The 15,860-nt window shown below is 48.3% G+C and overlaps 2 pseudogenes; both read right to left on the bottom strand.

Moving 5' to 3' along the window:
• Positions 1-9,574: 9,574 nt before the first annotated feature.
• LOC743175 (golgin subfamily A member 6-like protein 9) lies at positions 9,575-14,230 on the bottom strand (annotated as a pseudogene).
• LOC134809379 (uncharacterized) lies at positions 13,336-14,036 on the bottom strand (annotated as a pseudogene).
• Positions 14,231-15,860: the final 1,630 nt, after the last annotated feature.

Raw genomic sequence — 15,860 nt, forward strand, 5'->3', positions numbered from 1 at the left:
CTAAAAGGCTCTTGAACCCAGGAGTATCAACTTTGCTTTGTAGTGGAGCCATCGCTTTTGTTAATCAATGAAATTGACATAACACTCTTTTTTTTTTTTTTCCTTTTTAGCACCAACCATGTGCCTAGAGCTAACTGTGTTAAGAACAGCATGCTTCAAGTGGCTGGAGTGAGCAATTCAACTTGTGGAGGAATGAGAAGTGATAGTGTTGAGACAAGCAACATAAAACCCGAGGGTAAGGTAGAAATCACTGAAAGTCAAGCAAAGGAACTGGCGTCCAGTAATGAGTCAGGCTTTGCCAGCCTCTAGCCCTACAGATGGCTCTTTGCAGAGGAAAAAATTAAGCCAGGCCCAAGGGCACAGATCCTAAGGGAATGCTGGCAGCTCTAGGCTATGAGAGTCCAGAGATGCTGCTTCACCCTGGGGCTTTAGGCAAGTCCCTTTCCCTCCCAGAGCCTCAGCATCCCTTCTAGCAAATGACGTTCTGCCTTTCTCCTAGGATGGCTGTGGGGATCAAGGGAGACAGTGGCCATAGGGATACTATGTTAACTGCAGATGTGGCTGTAGGAGCACTTTGCTAAATTCCAATGTGAGTTCAGACTCTTCAGGCTATTTGGCACCCAGATCTATGGTGAGGAGTGATATATGGGATGTAAAGTTTGATGCCTGCTCTGACTCCAGTCTTGCTGACACACACGAAACCTTTGGCAAATCATGACCCTGCCTTGGGGAAAAGGGCAGTCTGGGAGAGCTTCTTCAAGGCAGCCTGGCTTCAATGCAGTCTGGGGCATGACTGAGATAGGGATATGTGGCGAGCAACTGGAGGGTAACTGAGTAAAGAGCTGCAGTGTGGGCAGAGGTGTAGTGTGGGTCACATTGAGGATAGCCACTGGCCAAAGCAGGGAACAGAGACAGAATGAGGAAGAGCTCTGTGGGGAGGGTGGGACACAGGGTGGAGAACCTTCAAAGTCCAAAAAGTATGACTTGTTGGGATTCAATGCTGTAGGAAGTAGGGAGCCATGGAAGGCTCTTAGGTGGAGAAATGACAGCTGGACATTAGTGAGCAAGCCCTGTCTCCCTGAGCAGCATGGGTGGTCCTCTGAGCACGCCAGGCAGGAGTGTGCAGGGAGCTGGTGCAAATGCCTCTGTGTGTGGGTAAGCATCTGTGTTGTGACTCTGCCCACGCATGTGCTTCCATATGCCGAGTGGCTGCATGCCCCAGATCCATGCAGCACGTGCCGGCCGGTGAGGGTGCTGGGCACCGGGAGGTGGCGGGGAGGGCGACGTATGCGTGTTGTTTGTGGGCATGTGTGTTAGCGTGTGCATGTGGGCCGTGGGGCCTCACAGCATGTGTGTGCACACTCCGGTGTGTGCGTGTGTGTGTCCCCCACCCCCAGGCCTGCCCCACCCATGCATGTGACCTGCCATGTGATTTGAAGCTGTCTTTCAGAATCACTACCAGTGGCCCCTGAGGAGCGTCAGCCATGGTAGGTACATGTCTCGCTGCCTGCTGCATGAATGGTCTGCCCGCCCCGCTGCCCCAGCTCCACACAGGGGGCATACCTGGAGCCTGAGAGCCAGGCTCCCTGCCCCTCCCTTCTGGAGCTGCAGACTTGCTCTTTCCTCTTTCTGTCCTTGTGCTGCTGGCTGTCACACTTTGCTCCCTGTGAGCCACGGGACTCAGTGCCACTGCTCAAGGTCTCCATGGCTGAGCCTGGGGGCTCTTACAACAGGCTTCATGCCCAAGGTGGGAGATGTGGAACCATCAGAGAGGGCACAGAGCTCATGGTTTATGGTGTGGAGGCTGGGAGCTTGGAGGGGTTTGTGTGTGGGGCTGGACTCAGGCGGCCAGAGGCCTGGGAACATCATCCTGGACACGCCGTACCTGTCATGCAGTCTGAGTCATGCTGCCAGGGCAGGTATCCAGCTGCCAGCCTGGGAGTGCCGAGAGCCAAATCCACTGCAGACTAGGGGTGGTAGTCAGGGTCCCACATCCTCTATCTGTCAGCAATCCAGTGGTGATCTAGGATAAAAGCCTGAGAGTCCTGTACACGCGGTCATCCCACAACACACTTCATAGGCCATGGAAGGACACACAGCCCCCTTCCCTCCCTCCCAGGTACCATGATAGCTGCTAGCGTGCGACTGAAGGCAGGGTCCCTGGCCCCTGCTGAAGCACTACTGCTGGCCAGCAGGCTCACGCACATTGGCCTGTTGCTTCTAGGGGCCGCCAGTGCTATTCAGCCAAGGGGACCACAGTGCATGCTGGCTCAGCTGAGCTCCACCTAGAGAGCTCACTTCCCTTTCCTGCAACGGAGTCTCCCTCCTCTGCTTTTCCCAGCAGGAAGGGCCCAGACACACCTATGTAACCTGCAGCCCCCCGCCAACCAGTTGAGGCTCCCGTTAGACTTAGAAGTCTATAGCCAATGGCATCCAACTACCTGCCCTCCCTGGCTTCCCCAGGTTCCCTCAGAGGACCCTGGGCTTTCTGATGGCCAAGAGGAGCCTCTGGCATTCACTCCAGCCAGCCATCCCTTATAGCTCCACCATTTTGGTTCAATCAGTGTTCCTTCTCTATCAGGTCTGGTGGCTGTTGGATGGGGCTCTCCAAGCAAGAGGTGGCCCTGGGCCAGTGGGTTGGAAGACATGGGGACCACAGAAGAGGGAAGCCCGAGGGGGCTGGCATTGGTCTGAACTGTGGGTGGATGGGTGGATTGCCTGGGTGCCATGAGAGAGGCTAGCATGTGTGGGGTGGGGAGGGCCGCCACAGTCCCCAGGCACTACCGATGAAGCTCTGGCTTCTCCCTCCATCTTCCTCCCCTTTCCTTTCCAGCCCCTCTTTTCCAGGAACCTTGCCATGCCCACAGGTATGCCCTCCCCTCCCCGGCCCTCCCACAGCTTCTGCAGCGCACCTATACTCTGCACTTGCCTCACCAGCTCTGGCTTTTCTCTAACCCATTTTCTCTCTGCTTTCTCTCCAACTGCCAGCTGATCGGGTCAGGCAAGTCCATCCCATCCTGAGAGCCCCAGGCCCCACTTTGACCTCTAAACATATTCCTCCTCTTCTCAGAGACCTCCCTTTCCAAGCCTGCCTGGGTGGGTGTCCTGTGACTTGACAGTGGCTCCCCTAGCCCCAAAGCCAGCCACCTTCATCTGTGACTTAGTCTGTTGTAGTGGTGAGCTGACATGTCCAGGTGTGACCGTTGCTGAAAACTTGTGCCTCCTCTGTGGTATGCCCCTGCCCTGTTCTATAAATAGCTATAAATTCTCTCTCTCACACACACACACACACATATATACATATATATACGTGGCCAACTGCCTCACCTCTAGCACTGGGAATCAGTCCCCGTGCTGTGCTTGTGGAGTCTTGTAGACCAGCAAGAGGAAGCTGTCTCCTGACATCGCCCCTCCAACGTGCACCACCTCCAGTGAGCTTCTGGGACATGCGCTGCCTGTGGACAGCCAGCCCCCGCCATCCCTCCCGCCCTTCTGGCCAAGCATGGCGGTGCTGTGCAGGCAGCTGTGTGGCCTGACAGTCTCTACCAGTCCTGCTGTCCCTCGGCTGAGAAACCCATTTCTGGATGACAGAGAATGTGTCCTCTGCTGGCTGTGTTCTCTATGGAGCTCACGGGACGGAAAAGGCCAAGCCATTTTTAGGGTGTTGTTGGGAGCAGTGAAAAGGTCACACCCTTTTCAAGGGACACTATTCCTAGAAACTCCCTGGAGCTTAGCTGGCTCTTATCCTGTGAAGCCGGCTCTGGCCACTAGGGCACAGGGCCCTGAACTCAGCCTGGAGGGAGCCTGCAGGGCAGCCAGCACTCTGGAGGGACAGACAGGCCACCTGGTGCAGACAGGAACAGGAGGCAGGGGGACAGAACGGAAGACACCTGGGGTGCATGGAAGTCAGTGCCCTTGGGTGCTGGTATCTGTCTTCCTAGCCACAGCTAGATCAGGCTTCTCAACCTGTTGGCTGTCAGGGCCAGACTGTACTCCATAGGCGCCATGGCAGTCCCTGTGAAATCCACCAGGTGTCACCAGGCAGCATACAGGTAACAGGCCTGGAAGATTCCCCACAGCCCAGCTGGACATGCTGAGACACTCTGGGGCTCCTCGTTCAGTGGGACAAACTGCAGGACCCAGTCAGGGAAACGGGAACATAACTGGCTGAGCAGTATGGCTAAATCCATTTATTCCAAAATCAAAAGCAAAACAACAACAACAACAACAACAACAACAAATGAAAAACAGGAGTCCCATCACCAGGGAGCCATGACCCCATCACCACCTCCTTCCTCGCTCCTATGCTAGCAATAAATAAGTTTCCCAGCCGTGAATAATTATAAGAACCTCTTCCTCATATGCCAGCTGCAACCTCTGCTAGGTACGATACAGAATGTTACACAGCTACAGTATGTACACGGGGGAAGGGGGGCCACCCCCAGCAGCCTGTGCCCTCACCTCATCTACAGTTAACTCCACTGTCCCACCTCAACTGCCTCTCTGAGTAAGAAGATGGGAGCCCCCTGAGGGAAAAGTTGCTTTGGTGAGAGTAAGGAGGCCATCAGACCTCCTCCAAACAAACCTACTCCTCCAACCTCTGGCTCTTAAATAACAAACATCATCCTCCAGAAATGTAAGGACTCAGGCTTGATCAAGGTGGTAAAGGGTCTCTTTGTCTCCCTCCATTAGACCAGGGTCTTGTCTTGCTACCCTAATGGTAAAGGGGTGAAAGGGAAGGGGTTGTAGGGACACGGTGGGGGTGAAGAATCCAGACCCACTTCTCCAGGCGTATGCTGACAGGGGCCTACTTTTATTTACTTTTATTTTTATCCCATGATTTTTTTTAAGTCCTGTAACTTCTTTTTCAGACTGTTTTGAAAAAAATTTTCATAAAACTTTTTTAACTTTTTTTCCACAATTTTTTTTTGCCACAACTTGTCCACAGTATTTTTTATCCCGTAACTTTTACATCCCACAACTTTTTTTAATTCCTGTCACTTTTTTAGTTTGTGTTCTTTTAGTAAACATGCTTACATAGTTACAATTTTGTAAGAATAAAAACCGATTATCTCATGCCAAGCATGCCCAGAATTTGCAGAGTCTCAATACCCAATACTATAGTTTTCAAGACACACAAAATTTTTAGGCAAAACAGCACCTTGAAACAATTTAATAATGTATTACATTATAGTAGCATCACAAAAGCAGTCAATAATGCCACATTAGACAAAAATCAGTATTTCCATTATGCATTCTGTGTATAAGAATTCATAAATCAGTAAAAGTCATTCTAAGAAAACTTGGCAAATACAGCTTTGGACTGGAATTGGCATTTCTTTGTCTACTTTCCTTCCCCTGGATTCTTTGTTTTAAACAACAGTATTCATATTCTAAAATGTTTTAAATTATTTTAATACATTAATATAGCAGTTACATTTTTGAATAGTTATTTGAAAGTGACTGTAAGATAAAGTTTTAGAGAATCTATTATGGATAGGTTTGGCTTACATTTTCACATTTTCTAAAAATCAGCTTTGGTTTTAGAACTGATTGTTTTTCATTTCAGGAAAACCTACCAGGTTTAATCAATTACTTTAAAAATAATTATCATATTTTGCAGTCTTTAAATAGGTGTTTTGATTCTTTACTCCCTACAGAAATTCAAATTTATTCAGTTGAAGTCACATTTTGAAATTCTATGTTCCTGCTGAGCTCTAACCTTCTAATGTTGCCTTCTAAGCAAATTAAAAGCTGCCTTATACAGAATGAGGTAGAGAACAAATACTTGGCTGAATGAGGTACTGCAAAAGACTGCATGCACTTTGAAGAAAGACTTGAGTTATTGTCATAGGATTTCCATTCTCTTTAGCTTTTTCTTAAACATATGACAAAATACCTACACAAAGAGTGGTATTTGAATTAATATAGTATATTTATTTTTCAGACTGACATTCAGCTTAAATATGCCAGCATGTGATTTAATCCAGAGGTACCTGATGAACACATTATTGTCAGATTGGTTACAGTTGCTAAACGCTATCTGAAGGTCATTCCTAGTCATTTATATGTGTCAGGGTAAAAGTGAAGCGATTTGAACTATAAAAATACCTTTGAAATAATTTATCAATGTATTAGATAAGCTCAGTTTCAGAATGATAAACAAAAACTGTTAGACCAAATAACGTGGCTAATTAACAGTGGTACGATTTCTAGCCCAAGGGTATAAAATGGAGTTAAAGTAAGTGTCTTTAAACTGAACTCAAAGAATGCAAAAGCGGCAAGTTCAGAAAAGGCAAGAACAGGACCTTTAGTCCATTTTAAGCCATAAATATGACACAAAATATGCCTCTAACTGAAACTGAGAGGTATAAAAACATATTTCACTCTTCATAAAGAACTTTGTGAGGAAATATAACTCTGTGATTGTATAGACACTTTCCTCATGACACTTTGACATTCACAAACAGTACATTGTGCTGCAGTTTGTAAACATTTTAAGTTGCATAAACTGCTCCTTGATTTTCAAATGTAGTATAATACTGTCTACTAAAACTCCTTTTTGTTTCAACTAAGTACTCTCACATATATTAGTTTATAATAATGTTTGTTATTATTTTTAAAGTGTTCTCCATTCAAGGAAAAGAAGTAAATTCCTATGTCAGATGGTTGAACACTAGCTATTAGCCAGAGAGGTCTAGATGGTAAAATCCATTTTCTAGCCTCAAATAAGCTATATGAACATAGAGGAATGCCAGGTGTCACACAGCTTTCCTTCACTCAAATTCATTCTTGACTAGAGCCTGTATGCCTGTTCCAGGGACATTTAAACTCTTAAAGGATTTCTTCTGATCTTTACTAAATACATTAAGGAGAATGCCAACCAGTGCCCTTTTGTTTACTGGGACATGTAGTCATGTGATTAAAACAGGGAACATGAACTCTGACTTTAAAATGTATTGTAGATATAAATGCTCTCAGCTAGAAAAGGTTTTCCACATCCACAGTCATGATGGGAGCCTTTCATTCCTCAGAAATAATCCCTTTTCAGGTCGTCAAAAAAGAGTACAACTGCCACAGCTCATGAGGCAGTATCTTCATGAGCCCAGAGCACATACAAATCCTAAGGGAACAACCATAGCACAGTGCTCATTCTTGGCACCGGAACAAATGAAACATATTCTATCCTGCACACACCTGCCACAGCAGGCCACTTTCCTCTTCTGGGAGATTTAAAAACCTCCCCAAAATATTATTACTCCCATCCCCAATACACAGAAAAAGGGGGAAAGGCTGTTTCCAGTGCTTCACCTTTAAACAACTGTAAATAGTACTCACAGTGGCATATTACAAAGTAATAGACCGTGCACTTGAGGGCAAACCACATATTGAGGTAATGAAGAGCTCACTGTGATTAGGATTTGATCAAACATAACAGCAGAACATAAGGAAATTTTATCTGAATTCCGTAATGAATATACATGCTGTACTAACATTAAAAAAGCATGGCAGCCTATCCCAAACCAGCAAGAAAAGTTGTGTGCACATAGTGGGTCTTTGGGTTTTTGAACTCCCACCACATAAGGGCAAACTTGATATGCATGCTAACGTCCTATAATTATCAAATTTTAAAAAATGCTAAAGGATGCCAGAGTGAACATGAGGGAAAGACCCACTCTCATTTAACTTTTTACAAATAAATTTAAACTATAAATTAGAAACACAAATAAATTTAAACTATAAATTAGAAACAAATAAATTTAAACTATAAATTAGAAACACAAATAAATGTAAGTTGCTCTAACTTTCAAATGAAGTAAATGAATTGTGTGGGAGATTAACCCCTTAACTTTTTTTTTTTTTAATTTCTTGACCAGCTCTTAGATGATGGTGATGTTTATCTCCCTGTTCTCGGCAGCCCAAAAAGAATGGCATGCAGCATCTCCTGCTCCTCCTGCTGCCTCTCCTGTACCAACAGCTTCTCCACCCAAGCCTGGGTGCTCCTGGGGAGTCCTGCATTAGAGGAAGCAGCTGCTGGATCTGCTGTGCAGTGGGGTTGTCATGGAGAGAACCCTCCCTGTCCTCTCCTGGTGCAGCCTCCATGCTATCAGTGAGGCTTACCTCACTAAGATCTTCAGAGAGAGGGGGGTGGGAATCTGAGCACAGTGCCAGCCTCCCTTGCTCCTGCCTGCCCACCCAGCCTGAGGGCTCTACTCACTACCCTGCTTGTCCGCACACCCAAGCTCCTGTGGGATTGGGGCTCCTAGAGCGGTACACAGGTACTGGTCTTGCTGCTGCTGCAGACTTGGAGCCTCTTGGCTCTTCAGCTCCACCTGCCGGAAAACCCTGGGCATGAGGGCATGTGGTGGCTGGCTTCCAGATTCCTGGCCCATTAATAGGGTAGCGAGGGCACCCTGGGGCTCTGTGGCCTGCACAGGCCGTGGACCCTTGCTCCAGCCCTAAGAGACTGCCTCCCTTGCCTAGAACCCCATGCCTCCTTCCCCAGCCTCAAATCTCACATCCTTTTTCCCAGCATTTAAACTGTAGACCACAGACTGGTGGAAAAGCAGGGGGAGCCAACCATCATCTGCTAAGTGTGCTACATGCCTAATGTTTCCACGTATTATCTCATTTAATCCTCAGCACCTCTGCAAGGAAAAGGCTAACTTCCTTTTGAAGTTAAAGAAACAGACACTTAGAGATGCAAAGTAGTTGAATTATGACGAGTGGAACCAAGGCCGGTATCCAGTTTGAATCTAAGGAGTCTTGTTTTTCTGTTTTGTTTTGTTTTTAGACAGTGTCACTCTGTGTCCCAGGCTGGAGTGCAGTGGTGCGATCTCAGCTCACTGCAACCTTCACCTCCCGGGCTCAAGTGATTCTCGTGTCTCAGTCTCCCGAGTAGCTGGGATTACAGGCATGCACCACCAGGCCCGACTAATTTTTTTTTTTTTTTTAATTTTAGTAGAGATGAGGTTTCGCCATGTTGGCCACGCTGGTCTCAAACTCCTGACCTCAAGTGATTGTCCTGCCTCAGCCTCCCAAAGTGCTGGGATTACAGGCGTGAGCCACCACACCCCACAAAAGGAGCCTCTTATACCACTGTCTCTTCCTCTGTGATTGGAGGGCTCCATGCCTCTAGCTGGGATGATGATGTCCAGACCTGGGAGGAGCCCAGGGCTACCCACCTCTAAACGTCACAGGGCCGGAAGCAGAAACAGTCACAGGACTGCCCTGGAGGGTGCTGGGGTCACCTGCCCTCAGGCTGCAGCTGCCTCTGGCCTGGCACATCCCCTCCCCAGAGGCTGGTGCCTGCCTCCCACATCTTCTTGGAGGGGTCGGAGATTACCGTCTCTTTCAGCTCACCCGGCTTCTTCAGCTCCTTTACTTGTTCCTCCAACTGCAGTGCGCTCTTGTTCTCGTTGTTCTGGACAGAGAGAAACAATCAGTGGTCACCCACTAAAACTGGAGACCCCAGAACTTAGTGTCTGCCTCCCATGGCACCGGGAAAGATGGAGGCAGTTTAGAAAAATCATCCCCTCTCTCCCACAGCCATCAGAGCAGAGCTCCAGCTCACAGGTGCCTTTAGAAGTACCATTTCATGTGAAGGCTACAATGCCCCATTTTACAGGTGGGGAAACAAAGGCCTTGAGGGCTAGGGAAGAGGGCAGCCTCCCCAGGTGGGGCAATGCACCAGCTCCTTGAAGCTGCTGTGTGACTCCGCCCTCTGCTCATAGAGGGCTTCCCAACCCAGCTCCAGCATCCTCTCCAGCACCGGCACCCTCTCCAGCTCCCGCAGAGTCTCCTGCTGCCACAGTCTCTCATCCTGCTCCCGAAGCCTCTCCTGTTCCAGCAGCTCCTCCACCTTGTCCAGCAGCCTCTCCCTCTCCAGCAGCCTCTCCTGCTCCTCCTGCCACCTCTCCTGTTCTAACAGCTTCGCCACCTCTTCCAGCAGCCTCTCCTACCCTGGCAGCTTTTCCTGTTCACACAGCCTCTCCTCCTGTTCACGTAGCCTCTCCTCCTGTTCACGTAGCCTCTCCTCCTGTTCACGTAGCCTCTCCTCCTGTTCACGTAGCCTCTCCTCCTGTCTCCTGTTCAGGAGACTCAACATCTGATTGTTTTCCACCTCAGCCTGGAGCTGTCTTCCCACACTCTCCAGCTCCTTCCTTAGGTGGTTGGTCTCATCTTGTAGCTGCTCCACCTTAGAGGGCCCTGCTGGGGGCTCTGGGGCCAGGGGTTCAGCTGAGAAAGGAAGCAGACAATAAAAGCCTCTGGATTCTCAAAAAAAAAAAAAAAAATCCTCCTTTTGGTGGACAGCTCCTCCTCTCAGGCTTCCCAAACTTTGCCTCACTGCTAATGACTCCTCACACCCGGATGGCAGCCAATCTTCCAAGTCACTTTCAGATAGAGAGCACTGTGGGTGGCTGACAATGGGCATTCCTCCCTCTTTACTGATGCGGACACTGAGGCTCATGGAGATGACAAGACTTGCCATCTCCTGGCACAGACCTCTTTCCCTCTGCCTCAAAGCCCTTCCATCCACCCGCCTCCCTGGGGCATTCTAAGTCACCCCCACAGCCCTCTGATGCCAGTCCTGCTCCCAGGTCATGCCAGCCCCATCTTACCCATCTGGTTTTGGTACCCCCCAAGCTTCTGTACCCGATGTATCTCATGCTTCTTCTCCTCCTTCAATGTGCGAACCTGCCCTAAGCACAGTGGGGAGAGGGCCCTGGAGAGAGGGGCTGCTGAACCTGTAGAGACAGAGTTTGAGAAAGTCCCACCTCCCTTCTGCCAGCTTGTGATTTAGAAAGGTGCATTCATTCAACATTTACTGAGCATGTACAGGCCAGGAACAGATCTTCATAGCAGAGATATAAGACAGCAAAGGACAGACAGGAGCCCTTGGCCCTGAGGTTTCCATTCTAAGGGCCTTTAAATCTCTGACTTTCAGAGCTAACAGTGACCTTTGATACTCTCTACCTCCTCCAGAAACACGAGCCTAAGGAGGAGAGATGGCTTGTCCAGACTCAAAAAGCAAATTAGGGACCGAGGCAGGGCAGAAATACGGGCCCCTGACAACCAGTCAGGCTAGTGCTTCCCTGAGAGGTGACAAACCCAGGGCATGTGTGGCAACAACTAGAGTAGGGGTGTCTGGAGAAGGGAGAGTCAGCAAAGAGGGCAGTGCAGAAGAGCCATGCTGCATGTTCTGTGCTCTGGGGTCCCTCCAGGTGAGACCTGGGTGCCCCAGCTCCCCATTTGCCCTTGGCATCAGGAGCTCCTAGCCCCTTTCTTCAGGGCCCCAAGAGGAAACTGGAGTCCAGGATTGACTGGCTGGAATCAGGGGACCCCACTGGACTCTTACCAGTGAATTGATGTTTTCACTGAGTTGACTGATTATTGCGGAGCTTGAATCCAGGGCTACTGCTAGTTCTTGGTACTGGCTCTGAGGTGCATGCAGAGAGGAGGAGTTGGAGGAAGATTGTGGGGAGAGGTAGAGAAAACAATCATTAGGGCTGGTGGGGATGTGTAGGCTGTCTCAGCTGGCAGAGGGGCAACAAGCCCCTGCTGTGGGAGGAGGTTGGAGGGCTGGCCTGCAGGGTCACTGCACCTCAGCCCAGGGCCTCTTACCTCCAGATCCTCCAGGGTAGCAGATGATGCACGGCCCTCCCTGTAGATACCTGTTGCTGACTGCAAGAGATGAGAGTGCACATGGAGATGTTCTGTCCCCCCTCACTGTCTAAGCCCTCTGACTTCCTTTCTTCCCCATCAACTGGCAAAAGCTTCTTTTCTGCCTATCTTGGACCCTTTGTCCCATAACTCCTTTGTGCCAACTTCTCTCATGGTTCTTATCTCCCCACCATCCCACCCTGGGGCCCTTTCAGTGACTCCTAAAGGGACAGCCTGATGGCAAGTGTCTCTTCTCATTAGCCTGGCTTCCTCTTGAGACTGAGGATGAGGAAAATCAAACAGCAATGACCATTTTCTGGGTGTCCTGGGTGTTTGCAGCAGGCCATATACGAAGGATTCACATAAAAGCAACAATAACAAATCTGATTTAAATTTCACAAATGGAAGTCAAAAAATACCACCTCTATTATACAGATGTGAAAAGAGAGGCCCAAAGACCTCAAGCAACTTACCCTAAATCATATGCTAATCAATCCCTAATCAATCCTTAGCAGATGGAGAGGCAGGATTCAAACCCAGAATTCTTAACCAGTACCCAACAGTCCATCCACAACCTTAAAAATTACCCTCTACTGCCCCTTAGGCCCCCTGTCCCCAGGACCCTGGCCCGCCAAGACTCACATCCCCAGGTGAGTGGTAACCACCAGAAGTGGCTGTGTCAGGGCTACTGCCATTGGTTTTCTTTTTCCTGTTAGCTCCTTTTGCAATGCCAGGGCTCTTCCTCTGCCAATATTCTTTTAACTGTGGGAAAAAAGAGCAGTAACACTTATGAGAATGATCAGCCCCTACAGCCACATCCTCCTTTACAGTTTTGACAAAATACTCTTATATACCATCTGGTTTAATGCCACCAACAATTGGACAAGGTGTTGTCACAGTCATTTAGTGATTGAGAGGGATTGATATCATGGATAGAAAAAAAAAAGAAAGATCAAAAAAGGCAATACTGGAACTTAAACTCAGTCCTCTGACTCCAAGCTCTGGGGTTTTGCCATGAATCAGCAGCTTCCAGGGACCAAAACCAGGGGCAGAGGTAGAAAAGTAAACATGAAGCAGGCAGGAACTGTAGGCCATGTGGTTTAGAGTCATACATCCTCACAGACCTGCTAGCGTGAAGAAGCGCACCAGTACCTCTCACACTTTCATATCAATGTGTCCTCATGGCAGAAGGCAGCTTTTCTATTAAATCTGGGAATTTATCAGAAAGAGGACAACCCAAGCCTCATTTCAGAGCGAAGTCTGGTATACGCTTGGAAACCTATGTGTCTGTCATCCCTTAGTACATTAATGTTTTTTCTCAAGAGAATCAAGGGAAAATGATGCTTCAGAAAGATGTCCCACATTTATCCTGTGGCACTCAAAGTACCCCAGGTTGAGATGATATGAGGAAGATTCAAGCTGTCAAGTTCAGTTTCCCAAGATCTATTCCACAGAAGATGAGCAAATCTCACTTCAGAGACCACTGTCTGAAGGTCAGTCTGGTCCCAGAACCATGGAGAACTCAGAAAATATGTTAAAGTCTCTCTGGAAGGTATAAGCCTGGGAGAAAACCAAACCAAACCCATTCTCCCATTGCCGCCCAGAGATACTGTCAATGTTTTGAGCTCACAGGGGAAGTGTAGGCTTTTCACACTGTGAATTAGACATTGTTCAGGGAGTAAAGCAGCCTGAAACTTCTTGCTCATAAGTCCCATAGTCCCCACTCCCCTTCCAGCTGGAAATTTGTGCTGCAACCAGAGGAACCAGAAATGGGGTGAGAAAACTTAGGGGACTGGGTTGTAAGATCAAAGGCCAGTCTTGCAGCAGTAATGACAGTTCCTCGTGGGACTGTGACATCACTACATTCCACTTCTCCCAGGGGAGGGGACCACATTGGCTTGATGCCCAAGTCGCCGCTCCATGATAGGGGAGGGAAACACAGGGTTTTGACCCAGGTCCTCGGAGATGCCAGTCCAAGAAGCCCAGGGAGGTCGAGCTTGGGGCAGCAAGAGCGGAGGGCAGAGTCTGCAGTAGGGAGCCCCGGGAGTCACCAAAGTCACCCAGGGATGACTGGCCAGGGCGGGGCCTGGGGCTGGGGGACCCAGGTCCTGGGAGACACAAGCCCAAAGAGCCCAGGGAGGTTGGGCTTGGGGTGGCAGGAGGTGAGGTCCAAGTATGGAGCAGGGAGCCCCAGGAGTCACCCTCCCAAAGTCACCCTGTGGTGATTGGCAAGGGCAAGGACTGAGTGGCTTGCTGAAGGGGTGGGGCTGACTGACAAGACTTTGGTTGGGGGAGCCCAGAGGCACTGGTGTTGGGGGGCCTAGTCTGGTATGCCTCAGGAGTGGTACGGACTCTGCCACCGGTCTTGTCATCGGAGGGGATCTGTGGCTGGGTTGGGGGCCATGACCTGGTGCATTTTACCTTTTTCTTGGCTGCGGCCAATTTCCCCTGTTGTGTTTTTTCTGACATCGTGGGGTGGGGTGGGAGGTGGGGTTGGGGCCACATCAGCAAAATCCCAGTGAGCACTGCTGAATGCCTCCAGTCACCTACAAGGCAGCTGTGTGACTGAGCCACAGGTGGTGTAACCAGGGCACCAATGGAACACAGAATAGGGGCTTGGACTTAATGCTCCAAGCCCATTGGTCAGTGAGAAAGATGAAAGGGAAAGGAGGCGTGGCCAGGCAGCAGCATGTCCAGAGGGACCTGTGGCATCATAAGGAAAGCTGGCCATGCAACTGCTGTCCCCGCCCACTAAGAGAGGGGAGGGGCCGCCCAATCTGGGAGAGGGGAGGGGCTGGCTTTTGCTTTAAAAGCTTTAAAACTGTAAAAATAAACTTTAAAAAATATATATGTGTATACTTTATATATGTGTGTCTGTGTGTATCTATGTGTTCCTCCAGAGCTGTCTTCATTATCCAGCTTCTATGCAAAGTCTATGATTTTGGCCTATATTTTTCATCTTCAAATGGAACACAAGAATTACCAGTATTACCTTAACTGAAATATAGATCCTATATAAATGGAAAATCCATAGAATTCTTGATGATTAATGAAGCAGACTATAGTATCCGACATTCCAATAACAGAAAATAATCACAATGATTTCTCTTTTTTGGAAAAATGTTTGTCTTATTCTCCTACATTATTGTTAAGATTTCTTTTAAAAACAAGAAACATGTCTAATATCTTTAAAAACACAAAGCTTTTGGGCTGGGTGCGGTGGCTCACCCCTGTAATGCCATCACTTTGGGAGGCCGAGGTGGGTGGATCGCCTGAGGTCAGGAGTTTGAGACCAGCCTGGCCAACATGAAGAAACCCTGTCTCTACTAAAAATACAAAAACTAGCCAGGTGTGGTGGTGGGTGCCTGTAATCCCAGCTATTTGGGAGGCTGAGGCAGGAGAATCACTTGAACCCAGGAGATGGAGGTTGCAGTGGGCCAAGCTCACGCCACTGCACTCCAGCCTGGGTGACAGAGCAAAACTCCATCTCAAAATAAATAAAATAAAATAAAATAAGATACAAAATAAGTAGGAACACAAAACTTCCAATTTAATAGGCACTTAAAACTCTTTACTGGTTTAAAACAAATACAAGGCCCATTTTTCTAGAATCACCTGGCCTCTCTAAGCCTTGCAAATGAAACTGAATTTCTCACTTGATACCTGGCTATGACTTGCAATCATGAAAACCAAGAATCGTGTTATGTCACTGTGTATTGCTTGTTACCTGAAATCCACACTAGGCTGTGATCAAGGGTTGAATCTTTCATGATTTTCTCCATAACCTGTGTGCTTCTTATCCCAGACTGAACTAAGCTTTTTTCTAGAGTTCTACAATTTACATTTAATAGACAAGAGTGGTTCTCAAAATGTAGTCTATGGACTAGCAGCACCAGCAGCACCTGAGACCTTTTTATAAGTGCAAATTCTCAGGCCCCACCCTGGACCTGGTGAATCAGAAACTCTGGAGTAGGGTTCAGCAATCTGTGCTGCAGTAATCCCTCCAGGTGTTCAAGAACCTCTGGCATACAGCAGTTAGTAAAATGTGTTTACTTCTGTAGGTCCAAAGCCAGGGTTGCCATATGTTCTGCCTTGTTATGAAACAATGACATGCAATTAAAAGACGAGAATCTCCTTCCTACTCGCATCCTCCATCCAATGTGTTTTATTTTTATTAGTTCCATAAGAAAAACAAG

The sequence above is a fragment of the Pan troglodytes genome, chromosome Y (genome assembly GCF_028858775.2).
Source record: "Pan troglodytes isolate AG18354 chromosome Y, NHGRI_mPanTro3-v2.0_pri, whole genome shotgun sequence".
Taxonomy (NCBI): Eukaryota; Metazoa; Chordata; class Mammalia; order Primates; family Hominidae; genus Pan; species Pan troglodytes.